Source organism: Pteropus alecto, unplaced genomic scaffold, assembly GCF_000325575.1.
Source record: "Pteropus alecto unplaced genomic scaffold, ASM32557v1 scaffold13, whole genome shotgun sequence".
In the NCBI taxonomy this organism is placed as follows: domain Eukaryota; kingdom Metazoa; phylum Chordata; class Mammalia; order Chiroptera; family Pteropodidae; genus Pteropus; species Pteropus alecto.
In genome coordinates, this window is record NW_006434373.1 from 12,030,181 (window position 1) to 12,043,590 (window position 13,410).

Consider the following 13,410-nt stretch of genomic DNA (forward strand, 5'->3'; position numbering starts at 1 on the left):
GGCCTGATTTCAATATTTTGTGTCTGAGGAAATAAGGAGGCCTGAGGAGAGAGAATGTTGGGTAATGGGTAAATACAATGATAAGTAATAGGTTAAATACGAATAAAAAACCACTATGAGCTATCACATCACATTTGTTAGAATGGTTATTATCAAAAAGAAGAAACAATAAGTTTTGCCCAACATGAACCCTTGTACTGTTGGTAGGAATGTAAATTAGTTTAGTCACTATGGAGAACAGTACGAAGGTTCCTCAAAAAGTTAAAAATAGGGGATTAAAGAGTACAAACTTCCAGTTATGTGTCATGGGGATGTAATGTACAGCATGGAGAATATAGTCAGTAATACCATAATAATTATGTATGGTGACAGATAGTTACAAACTTATCATAGTGATTGCTTCATAAGGTATATAAATGTTGAATCACTATGTTGTATACCTGAAACTAATATAACATTATATATCTAACATATTTAAAAATAAACTTAAAAAGTAAAATAAACAAAATAGATCAACACACATATGCACACCACACAAAATTAAAAATAAAACTACCACATGATCTAGCAATTTCACTTATAGGTATTTATCCAAAGAAAATGAAAATGCTAACTGGAAAAGACATGTGTACCCCATGTTCATTGCAGAATTATTTACAGTAGCCAAGACATGGAAGAAATCAAGTATTCGTATGTGGATTGATGGATAAAAAAGATGTGGTACATATAGACAATGGAATATTATTCGGCCATAAAAAGAAGGAAATCTGGCCATTTGTAAAAACATGGATGAGCCTAGAGTGTATTATGCTAAGTGAAATAAGTCAGAGAAATACAAATACCATATGATCTCACTTATATATGGAATCTAAAAACAAAGCAAAACAAAAACAAAAACTGAGCTCTAGATAGAGAACAGAATGGTGGTTGCCAGAGGTGGGGGTGTGGAGTGGGAGATGGGCAAATGGGTGAGTCAGTCAAAAGGTACAAACTTCCAGTTATAAGCTAAATAATTCATGGCGATGTACACTATGGTAACTATAATTATTAATATTGTATTGTATATTTGAAAATTACTGAGAGGAAATCTTAAAATTTCTCATCACAAGGAGAAAAACTTTGTAGCTATGTGTATTGGTGGATGTTAACTTGCCTTATTGTTGTGATCATTTCACAATATAATATATACAAAAATCATTATATTGTACTTCTGAAACTAATATGTGTCAATTATATATCAATAAAAATGGGTCTTACATTTCAAAAATTAATACTTGTTTTTTTTTTTTTTTTTTTTAAGACATGTGTACCCCATGTTCATTGCAGAATTATTTACAGTAGCCAAGACATGGAAGAAATCAAGTATTCGTATGTGGATTGATGGATAAAAAAGATGTGGTACATATAGACAATGGAATATTATTCGGCCATAAAAAGAAGGAAATCTGGCCATTTGTAAAAACATGGATGAGCCTAGAGTGTATTATGCTAAGTGAAATAAGTCAGAGAAATACAAATACCATATGATCTCACTTATATATGGAATCTAAAAACAAAGCAAAACAAAAACAAAAACTGAGCTCTAGATAGAGAACAGAATGGTGGTTGCCAGAGGTGGGGGTGTGGAGTGGGAGATGGGCAAATGGGTGAGTCAGTCAAAAGGTACAAACTTCCAGTTATAAGCTAAATAATTCATGGCGATGTACACTATGGTAACTATAATTATTAATATTGTATTGTATATTTGAAAATTACTGAGAGGAAATCTTAAAATTTCTCATCACAAGGAGAAAAACTTTGTAGCTATGTGTATTGGTGGATGTTAACTTGCCTTATTGTTGTGATCATTTCACAATATATACAAATATCAAATCATTATATTGTACTTCTGAAACTAATATGTGTCAATTATATATCAATAAAAATGGGTCTTACATTTCAAAAATTAATACTTGTTTTTTTTTTTTTTTTTTTGCCCTTTTTTCTTGACCAGAACCACATATCATCACTAAAACTGCCTAGTCAGGAAAGATTTGCAAAGTGAGTTTATATGATGAGATTTTATTGTACTAACTGCCTCCCCAAAATAGCATTCTTTGTTTGAAAGACTTGAAGTTCAGATAGCTGTTCTTCCTTTGTTAATTTGTTTTCTAGTGAAGTGAAAAGTCCTGTCAGTAAGATTTATTTTTATTATAGTGGTAATGGGAGAGGGAAATGAAGAAATATTTTCTATATTCTATTTCTATTATTTGGATATATTATTTCCCTATATTAACAGTATCGACTGTGCTTGTTGGGAGTATATCAAAATATACTCTAGTATCTAATATTGTGTTTGTGGTCCATCTTGATAGATCATGTCACATTAAAGCATATCTTTGTATATGTCATCTATAGCTGCATAACAATCTCAAAAATCTCAATGGCATACAGCAATAAAGTTATTTCTTGCTCTTGAATTTATGACTCAGCTGAGACAGCTTTGTTTTATGTTGCTAAGACTCGGATGGATCTGCTCCACGTAGCTCTCATTCTTTTCCTGTTATCTGCAGGCAGGCCAGGGCCCGTTGTCTCTTTGTGATGGAAGATTCAGAGAACAGACGTCTATATGTAACCACACGTCAAGTCCCTACTAATATCTCTTTGGCCAAAGCAAGTTACATGGCCAAGTAGAATGTCAAGGGGTGGGGAAGTTCACACTATCTTTTTTATAGAAATAATTGCAAAGTCATGTGACAAAGAGTATAGATACAGAGAAAACAAGACTTGGAATCAATAATTTAATCAATAATTTAATGTACAATCTTGTACATTAAACCTTTTAGATAGGATGTATATTTGGTATGTGCCAAAATCCACATTAGCTTATGCCAAGTTCCAACAAAAACTGCAATGTAGTGTTTTTCTGTATCGTTTCTTCAAAGTAAATTACTCTTGAAAAATATAGCAGGGTCACAAATTTTGCTCACCTTGTTCTCAGATGTCGTAGAAAATGTAGTTTCTTAATTTTCATCTTTAGCTATCCCAGTCTTTCTTGCAAACATCATCCAATGAGGAGTGGGGGGAAAATATTATCTTGTCTAGTAAAAATAAACAGTTTCTTCAATAAGTCGGTGTTTTATAACAGTTACTTGGCTTGTCTTGTATCTAGTCTATTTCCTCGAGTCTCTGGATGCATGGCTTCTGGATGCATGGAGCATTGGGTGACACATCTTTGTTAGGAGCAGGTTTTGCTGGTGACTCTGGTTGTCAAACATCCTATTGGCATTTGCATCTATAATCTTAGCAGGTAATGATGTGTTACCTGTTCTTACGGCTAGATGGGGTAGGGTAGTCCTCCTGGGTGACCTGGCCCTGGTTCTTGCTGGTGTTCTCGGAGTCCTGAGTTTCTGCATTAGTTTCCACCTGGTTCCCTGGTGGAGAATTTAGTCCTCTGGAGCTGGTTGATTCTTCCTTCACCATGGCAGGCCTAGTGCTTCTTTCAACTTAGCTGCCTTCTAAGTGGCCTCTTAGGGACTATGTGAACTTTATAGTTCCACCTGTGTCCTTGGAAGCCATAAATAGACTGGGGAAGCAAAATACCAGGGGCTCTTCTGCCGAACCACTGTATTAGGGTTTTCCAGAGAAACTGACCAATAGATATATACCTATATAAAAGGAGATTTATAATGAGGAGTTGGCTTAAATGGTCATGGAGGCTGAGGAGTCCCATGATCTGCTGTCTGCAAGCTGGAGACCTAGGAAAGCTGATGGCATTACCCAGTCCAAGTCTGAACACCAGAGAACCAGGGAAGCCAATGGCAAGTTCAGAAGAAGATGAGATGAGATGTCCCGGCTCAACTATTGAAACAGGAAAAAAGGGGGTAGGGGATGCAAATTCTCCTTCCTTCACCTCTAATTCCATTTAGGTCCCCAGCCGATTAGATAATGCCCACCCACATTGGGGAGGGCAATCTACTTTACTGAATCCACTGATTCAAATGCTAATCTGATCTGGAAGCACCCTCCCAAACACATCAGAAATAATGTTTAATCTGGGAAACCTATGACCAGTCGAGTTGACATAAAATTAACCGTCACACCCACGTTGTTCTTTCAGGTAAACTCTGAAGTGTCCATACCTCAGGCTAATACAGGTAAACCTGTGCGGTGGCCTCTTTCCGGGGTTCAAAATGAAGATAGGGAGCAAGGCTATCATCTTTTGTCATCATTATTGGAGTCCCCAAGGCCACTAGCACACCTCAGCGAGTCATCTCCTGGTTGTGAGAGGATCCCATTTTCCCTGGCTCCAGAGGGAGGTGCATTGCAGCCTTGGTCATTAATTCTAGGCAGAGGCAACTGGAAACTCCACAGAGGATTCACTTGGTTATATGCTTCTTCTAATCCAGTGCTTCCCAGAGAGCCTTGTCTTTGGGACATTGTTGGGCATTTTTCAAGCCATTCATAATGCTGATACTTTGATGATTAGTTCTTTCTATGATTTAGGTTGAACTATATGAATGTTGACATTCGACCATTTTGACCTAGGGATAATAGCAATTTCTTGTGGTTGGATCCATATGTTAACTGGTGAAACTCTCTGAAGGGAGGGAGGTGTCTAAGGCCCCTTCTCCTTGACCCTGTCACAGTTTGCATTCAAAAGTTCTGGGAAACTGCTAGCAAAGAATGTTTTGCACAGGACCTGGAGAAAAATGGACCAAGCCAGAGGTTGTCAGAATTGCTGATGTGAGCTGGGCAGTGGCTGTAGAGAGTTTATGCACTGGCGAGGTTAACCATGAAGTACAAGGCTTCCCCTACATCAGGATTTATGATTCTGAGTCCCTGCTCCCTGGCCTGTGGGCATTAAAGTGGGAAAGAGCAGCAGCAGCTCTAGCTTCATCACAGGAAGTTTGGCTTCCACTCCAGCTGGGGTGACACACTTAGCTTTCCATGTTTGGAGGTGGTTGAGGACTGTATTGTAAAATGTGTCAGAGTGTGAACTTGAGTGTATATGTGTGTGTGCATCTGTGTTTGTATGTATGTGTTTGTGGGGTGGACAGGAGAAGTACACAAGCCTGAAAAAGCAAAAGTCACACACCTCTGTTCTTAGTGCTCTGGGCTTTTGAGGACACGGGGGCCCCAGTGTAGACCCAGTTTCAAAGATAGCTCAGGGCAGTCAGGGAGGGAAAGTAGGTCAGGACACATCTGCACTCGCAGAAGGAGCCAAAATAGTTCTCGTCCCTGCACAGGGATGATGCTAGGTTTTTTTTTTTTTTTTAGCGTTTTCTCAAATTGTTTTCAGATTTGGGAATTACAGTTTCTAAAAGAAATAGTGCAGTGGCTCGTTGCCATCTGATAAAGCCACTGAGGTGTTTTTATTTATTCTTAAAATGTGCCTGATCTGCAATTCACCATGTGACAGCAGGCCGTAAAAGTCAGTTCAGACACGCTGGAAAAAGGCCAATTAGACTTTGTGGAAATTCTGAATAATAGACGGTCTTAAAAGATGTGGCATTGTATCATATTTTATTTTTAATGTAATGTATACAGATTCAAGCTGCGCACATGGTTATGAGTAGAGGGCCTATTGTACCTTCTCCTCACCCATCTCCATCTCCCTGCTACTAAAACTGCTCTCTCTTACCCCATGCTGAATATTCCCATTCGCCACAGGCCCACTCTTCAACCTACTCCCACCCCCATGCCCTCTTCTCCAGGAGGCTGACCTCTGTAGATGACATCACTTGGACTCCCTTGACTTTTGGCTTCTAGTGGAAGACAGCAAGGTGGGAGGAGATGGAGGGTCAGGGAGATGGAGGGTGGATATGGAGAGGAGAGGGGAGGGTGAGAGAAATGAGAGGGTGGGAAGATATGACAGTGGGAGAGATGGAGGATGAGAGGAGTCAGTGGCACTGCCTTCCTCTACCCTCCCAGTCTCTGAAGGACTGGGCTTGGCAGTGGCTGCCTCCTCTTCTGAGACCCCAACTCTTGTTGGATGGCTTTCTGCAATCATTGGGTTTTGGAGAACCTGTTCCTATTTCTCCTTTAAGCCTAGAGATGCTAGTGGCTTTCTGCCATTTTCAGCACAGGGATACTTCATTTTGGCCTCTTTTTCATACGTCTGCCCACGGCCTTGTAAATACTCTTATTAAACTCTCTTTGGAACTGCCATCTGTTTTCTGCTGGAACCTTGACCACGATTCCCAAGGACCTCCTAATCCCCTAATTACACAGACATTTTTCCATTATCTTCAGCATCCACTGTGGATACCTCTAGATTTATAAATCTCTCCTCCCCAGCTTTCCCTCTCCCTCTCCCTGGGGTGCCACCACCTCCTTGCAGTTGCTGTGGATCCCGGTTATGACATAGCCTGCCCTGCCTGTCCTGTGCATGCTGTTCAGTTCTGGACACTTCTCTTTTCACTCTTTATCCTCCCCACAAGATGATCTTAATCACTCATGGCTTTAACTTAGAGGAGGGAACTAACTCAAATCCATTACTTCTATGACTGAATATCAGGTATTTTATCTCATTATTCATTTGAATATTGAATGTTTATTGTCTCCCATGTAGCAGGACCATTCTGGACCTGAGGATAGAGCTTTAGTTCTTCACAACAAAGTAGGCACTGTTGTTTCTTTTTCATAGAGAAGGATTTTGAGCCTCAGGGAAATTAAATAATGTACCCACCCAAGGCAGCCCTGAGACTGAAGTCCAATTCCCTGCCTCTGAAACTGGAGCTCTTCCTTTTGTATTGTAATGACAATCCAGTGTCTCTTCTTTTACATCCTTGAACTTGAGTTGAACTTAGCAGAACCTTAACATATTCTAAAAACAGCAGAGTCTGACTTCAGGGATTTGAACTGAAGTGAAATGAATTTTTTTGCTAACTCATTCATCAGACACATTTGCCTTACTCTGACTTTGAGCCTGTTTGCACTGTAATTCATTGTGATTCTAAAAATTACCCCGTCTTCCCAAGTGCTCTATTTTAGAATCTGGTATCCTGACGATACGAGATTAATTTAAAGTCAGAGCAGTAGGAATTATTCAGGAGATCTCTGCTCATAATAGAAATTAGAAATAGGAGTAATTGTTTGCTTTTTCTTCTCTAAAAGAAGAAGATACAGCTAAGGCTTTTCCCAGATGGAGGGTCAGGGCCACCTTAAACTGCAGCCTTGGAAGCTCAATTATCTTTATATTCAATTATTGCCATCAGATTAAAAGGAACAAAGGAGAGATGCCTAAAGTATGGAGATTCCAAGTGGAGCAAGCTTAAGTTTTAGAATTCAATAGATCTGGTTTCAAAACCTGGTCTGGGTGATCTTGGGCAAGTTATGTCAATTCTCTGAGCCTGTTTCTTCGATGGTAACATGAGAATGAGAGAGATGAGTAAATGGGATGTATATAGTTAGAAATGCTTGGCCTAAAATCTTGGCCAGCTGTTGTTGGAGACTGCAAACGTTACTTTGGAGAAGACTTGAACTACTATGGTGAGGAATCACTCCATTGGTCTCCCAACCCATACTCTTTAAAAAGCAGAGTGCTGGATGAGACTTCAACAACTCGTATAAGGAGCACCAGACCTTCTAAGATGGAAGGGACTAAGACCCTAACCTCCTGTCCCCAAGAATCCAAGTTCAGAACACAATTCTGGAAGGTCCAAGAGGACCCTAAGTGGAATGATAAAGACCCTGAAATAAAATTACCAATAAGGTAGGAAGAAGTGTTGACTGGGAGCTGCCCTCAGACCTGAGTTAGTGTAAAATCCAGGTGGCTGTTAGAAGAGTGTAGAATCCAGGTGGCTGTTGGTCCCTGAGGTAGGGCCTGTCTCTACCCAGCCCTCCTGAGGGCAGAGTTGGCCTTAGAGGAAGCAGCTCATAAGAATAACTTAAAGAGGACCCTGTTTAATTTGGGGCAAAGTTCTTTTAACTAAGTTTTAGCATAAGGAGATGGAAGCAAGCAGGACTGCCTGAAAGCTCCCTCTAATGAGCACACAGACATTTCTGGACAAGGGGTAGATCGAGTGGAGGTAGTACTTTGCTGTTGTGGTGGGGTTGGTGTGAGGGATTGGACTTCCTGCTGGTCAGAGTAATTGGGCTGACAGCATTATATTTTGGTACACTATTGGTAATGTCAGTTATCAGTTACAAATATAAAGTTCTAAGCACAATGTCTGGCACATAGTCAGTTATCAAGAAATGATAGGAAGCTATGAGTATTGTTATGTTATTACTAAGAGGTCTAATGAGGAAGAAAATAAACGATTTTAGTTGAGGGAATAAGGGAACAGGGAAGGATGCTACTGCATTCCATTAACTTTGCTAGATGTTAGGCTTCCAGTAGCTGTCACTCTGGGTAGAAGTGGAAATGGTTGGCAGAGTTTTCCCCATACTTTTGCCTCTGGTGGCTGTCACTCTGTTTCATTGCTCAGAAGCTTGGTTGAGAGAGGTTAGGTATTGACCCCAGCTCCTCAAAGTGTAATATTTAGAGTCCTAGGATCTTAGAAGGAACCTGTAAGACATCTACCAGTCTTGGTTATTAAATATTTTAAAGCAGTAAAGCCTTTTTTCCTTCCAGAGCAAAATTTTATATGGCATCTTGATATGTAAAACAAATAAAGTGGAATTTTGCTAATAAGGTATCTTTTTACGTTGGAATATATTCTACTGACACAGTTAGCATCAATCAATGAGAGTGGTAAAGCTATTTTCAAAAATCTAAAACTCCATCATTAGGGCTATGGAATATGGTTTCAATCTTCTGTCAGATTTAGTTAGCATCCATACAATTCAAATCAAAATGCAAATTGAATCTCAGCCTTACCCATGATATTCAGCATACTCCTAATCTAGCTATCGCATTAGTCGTGGCCTCAGCGGGAAACAATTTGTACTCTCAAATTAGGGTGCTTCCAGGAGGGTGTAAATTTATTAAAGTGTTTATAAAAGCATAGGCAGGGCTAGTCCACCTGTAGATGGGATAACACCACAGGGCTAGTAACAGTGAAGTTGTTACCACTGTGGGGAGAGGGAGCAGTTACCAGAAGCTGGGAGGAGGTGACTGTCTAGAGTGCTATCCTGAGAGAGCAGTGACCTTCAGGAGAAGGACCTTGCTACTCCCAGGAGACCATGCAGGAAAAAACCAGGGCAGGAAATACTCAGTCTTATTCTTCTTTCTCTTTCTAACCTCTTCCTGGAGCTCCCCGTTGACAACCAGAAGCTAGAAGGCAAATGAGTTTGATGTAATTCCTGCAAGTCAGCTTCCCAAGACAGGAAGTAGGTTGGAGAAAGGTAGAGAGTAAAGCTAAAGGAGCCAGCAGACACCCTTCAGGACACCCCTGCCCTGATTTTAAAGGTAGCAAAAATTAAGGCTCAAAGAGTTTAGATGACTTGCCCAAGGTCACTAGGTTAGGGAACAACTATAAGAAATCAAATTCTCCAATCTCAGTTCAATCGTTTTTCCACCATGCTTTTTCATTACTCTAGTCTGAGGACCATTCTAGATTCAGCAATGCTAATGTCATCCATTGGAGTTTTAGATCTGGAGTTAAAGGGACAGGCTTAGCGTCATCCAGTAATTTATTTTACCAGAGTCAACTGTGATCCACTGTTGCTGTGTAACTCTCTGCAAGTCTAAAGAAACCACAGCTATTTGGGGAAGTAGCACAGCATGGAGCTCTTTGGAACTTCTGTCCCACATTCTCAGGTCAACCACTTTCCCAGAAAGGGCAGGAAGAATGTCAGTCAAACAATGTAAGGGAGTACATGGGACATGGGTACTAATTCTGCCCCAGAAATATCCAAGAGGATTCGTTTTGTGGAAGCCAAACAGCTGCAGAAAGTTCTTGGATCCCTTGTGACATTTGTGCCATGTTCAGCATGCCACAAATGTTCTACCCTTGCACTGCTTTTTATAGAACATTTGGCTTTAGAAAAAGCCCTTCTAAAAGAATGTTCTCATCAACATGGATAACAGCTATTGTCTAGTACTCTTCGCTACAGTCTGGGGGAATTAGTGGTAAGGATCCCTTGATCCATGAACTTGAAGTCATTTGCAGTTTGAAATAGATTATGTGTGGTTGGTTCTTATAATATCTTTGACTTAGTTGCACACTAAGGATGAGCTCTGTGGTGATGTGAAGGCTATTTACTTATTGATGGTTTTGGGCATAGCAGTCAATTCACACAGAAACCACACAAGTCAGAGTCTTTGTAAACCCTAAGCATCTTGAGTATTGCTTCACCTTAGGTATCCATCACCTGGCTGCTCCCAGCCAACTTCACCTAACGTTCCCAGGATGTAGTCTCATCTCATCTGCTAATTGTACCCCTTCTCCATGGTTGCCATCCTTCCCTGTATTGTTGGTAGCCTCCTTCTGTTTACTGATGTCCTGTCTTTTTAAAAGCTATTTACATGGTCATGGTTGACCAACGTATGTGGACGTGAAGTCTGTGCATTTTTTTCTTTCATGGAGTGTTTCAGGCATTTGGACAATCTTGGTATCCTAGGCAATTAAGGAGGTCACTGTGACCTTCTCTCATTCTCTTCTCTCCTGGAAGCGTAGCTCAGTTTCCAGTCTGTAATTTTTCAGATTAAACAGCACCAGTTTGTGGCTTGGGCAAGGCTGGTTCTTGTCTGTGCAGTTAATACTCTTCATCTGCAGCTGTGCACCATTCTAATAGGAACAGTACCATCCAGGGAACTTGCTTTAACCTAGAACATTATGTCACTTCCCTCCTTGTCTAGGATTCTAATGGAGTACTGTAATAAACCATTTAAAGTTAAATATACTTGACCATTAAACTATTCTCCATAGAGAACAGTTAGGCATAATGTAAGGAGGTCTCTCGGATATAATCTGAGAGAGTTCTAAAAGTTTTTTTTATACAAGGCATCATCATAAATCATTCCCACAGGGTGAATCTCCAAGGACAGCATCATTCCAATGCTGCAGACCTATCCATGATATAGCCCATAATAAAGTCACACAGTGCAATGGTAAAACAAAAGACTGAGCAGTGTTTCAGAGTCACAGCAGGAGTATCAAGAGAATCAGGTCTCATGCATACTGCTGCTGGCCGAAATAGGCTATGTGACCTTGTTTACATGTGCCAGGAAAGGAAAAGGGTGACTAAGTCTTGAGTTCCTGCTGTAAAATACATATACATTCTCTCACTTGATTTAAAAATAATGAAAAAAAAACCCCAAAACCCCAAACCCTTAATAATACAATTAACATGGGATTCTTTTCATTAATCACTCTTAATTGCTCTCTATGACATCTAAAATCTTATATGATTCCGATGAATACATATAAATGAGCTACTCTATTTTGTAATTACATCTATATTTTGAATTGCTTTTATTTATTTTCTTTTGCTAAGACCCTTAAGTAAATGTCTCTTTTACATTTAAAGGCATGCACTCTCTCTCTCATCTTTTTCAAATTAGCAAATGTTACAGAGTGCATTGCTTAATAGGAGGTTTGACCTATCTATTCAGCTAAGTTGTAATTTTATTGATAGGTTAGAATTTCAAAATAGATTTTTAATTTTTTGGAATTATTAATAGTTCAGTAATTTTTTTCTTAAAAAGGCAGATTTCCTGGCTAGTAGTAGCCTCTGTAGTCCAGTTGATTTAAAAAAAAAAAAAAAAAAACTTAAAAAAACAAGCTTTTTGTTTTAGATTAGTTTTATATTTACAGAATTATGAAGATATAACAGAGTTCCCATGTACCCTACCTTCAATTTCTTGTATTATTAACATTTTACATTAGTATGATACATTTGTTATAATTGACAAACCGATATCAACATGGCATTAACTAAAATCCATACTTTATTCAGATTTCCTTAGTTTTGCCTAACATCTTTTTATTTGTAGGGTCCCATCCAGGATATCACATTACGTTTAGCCATGATGTTTCCTTAAGCTTCTCTTAGCTGTGACAGATTTTACTCATTTTTGATGACCTTGATAGTTTTGAGGAGTACTGATCATATATTTTGCAGAACTGGTATTCTGATATTCTCATGACTGGATTGTGGTTATGGGTTTTGGGAGGAAGGCTGCAGAGGAGAAGCACCATTCTTATCAGTTAGGGGTCATATTATCAATTTAACGATTGTTGATGTTGACCTTGATCTCTCAGGATTCTCTGACCATACAATTACTGTTTCCCCCGCTCACCACGCTGCGCTCTTTGGAAGGAAATCTCTGTGCATTGCCCACTCTGAAGAAGAAGGATTTACGCTCTCGTTTTATCCGCAGAAATTGTTTGGAATGCTTCCGAATTAAATATTTGTCCCTTCTTATTTATTTATACACTTATTTATACCTATACGGACTTCTAGATATTTATTTATATTTTGGATTATACTAAAAAACTACTTTATATTGTTGCTCAAATTGTTCCAGCTTTGGGCATTGAGGGCTCTTTATGTGGCTCCCATGTCCCTTTGACATACCCCAATCATAATGGATAGGTTTTTTTTTTTTCAGCACTTTCATAACTTCTGACACTATAAGATGCTCTAGGATCATCCTGCATAATCCTGTTCCAGTCCTAGAATTAGTCATTTTCCCAAGGAATTCTGGTTCTTTTTATTAGAGAATAGTATTGGAAGCCAAGAGCTGGGTATTGAGTGTGCTCATTCTTACTAGCTGTTGTTGCTTCTAGGCCCTGTCAGCTGAGAGATCAAGGAAATATGTTTGCATACTAACCTGTGTATATACACATTTCTATAAATATTTCTGTATGTAGCCATCTGTTCTTATTAAGCCAATCATGATTTATACTGATGTCTCTAACTCTAATCCATTACGACATGGATCATTCTAGTCTCCTCTCTTCTTTATCTGTAGCCAGACATTGATATTATCAGTTTCCAAATTTTATTCATTTTAATAGATGTGTACTGATTTTTTTTTCGTATATATAATAAAAGGTCTCTTAACTGGTCTCCACTTAACGGTCATGATTCCCATTTAAGAGACATGAATGAATGAACCAATGTTCTTCACTACTTTGAAACACAGATAGCTGTCCATGAAGTCTATTCTCTGGTGAGAAGCTCTCTTGCTCACCTGTGCACTTAGGCCCCACCTGTAGAGACTAGTGCTTAACAAGAATCAGTTTTGTTTGCTTCTGTACATGTTTATGACAGATATATTTTTATTGTAACTAAGTAATTTATTGAAATATAATATAAGCTAATAAATATGAGTCTGAAATGAAAGAGAGTTGTCTTTTTTGATGAAAACAGGATTGAATGGTTTGGGGAAGACTTAAAGGCAAGTGACTAAAAAAGTGCTGTTAAATTAGGTGTAGATGAGGTAACTACTAATAATTGGGGGAAAATTGTAAACATTTGCATATTTCTACTTGCTACTCATATTACTTCTTGTGGTTCTTAAAGTTACTCAGA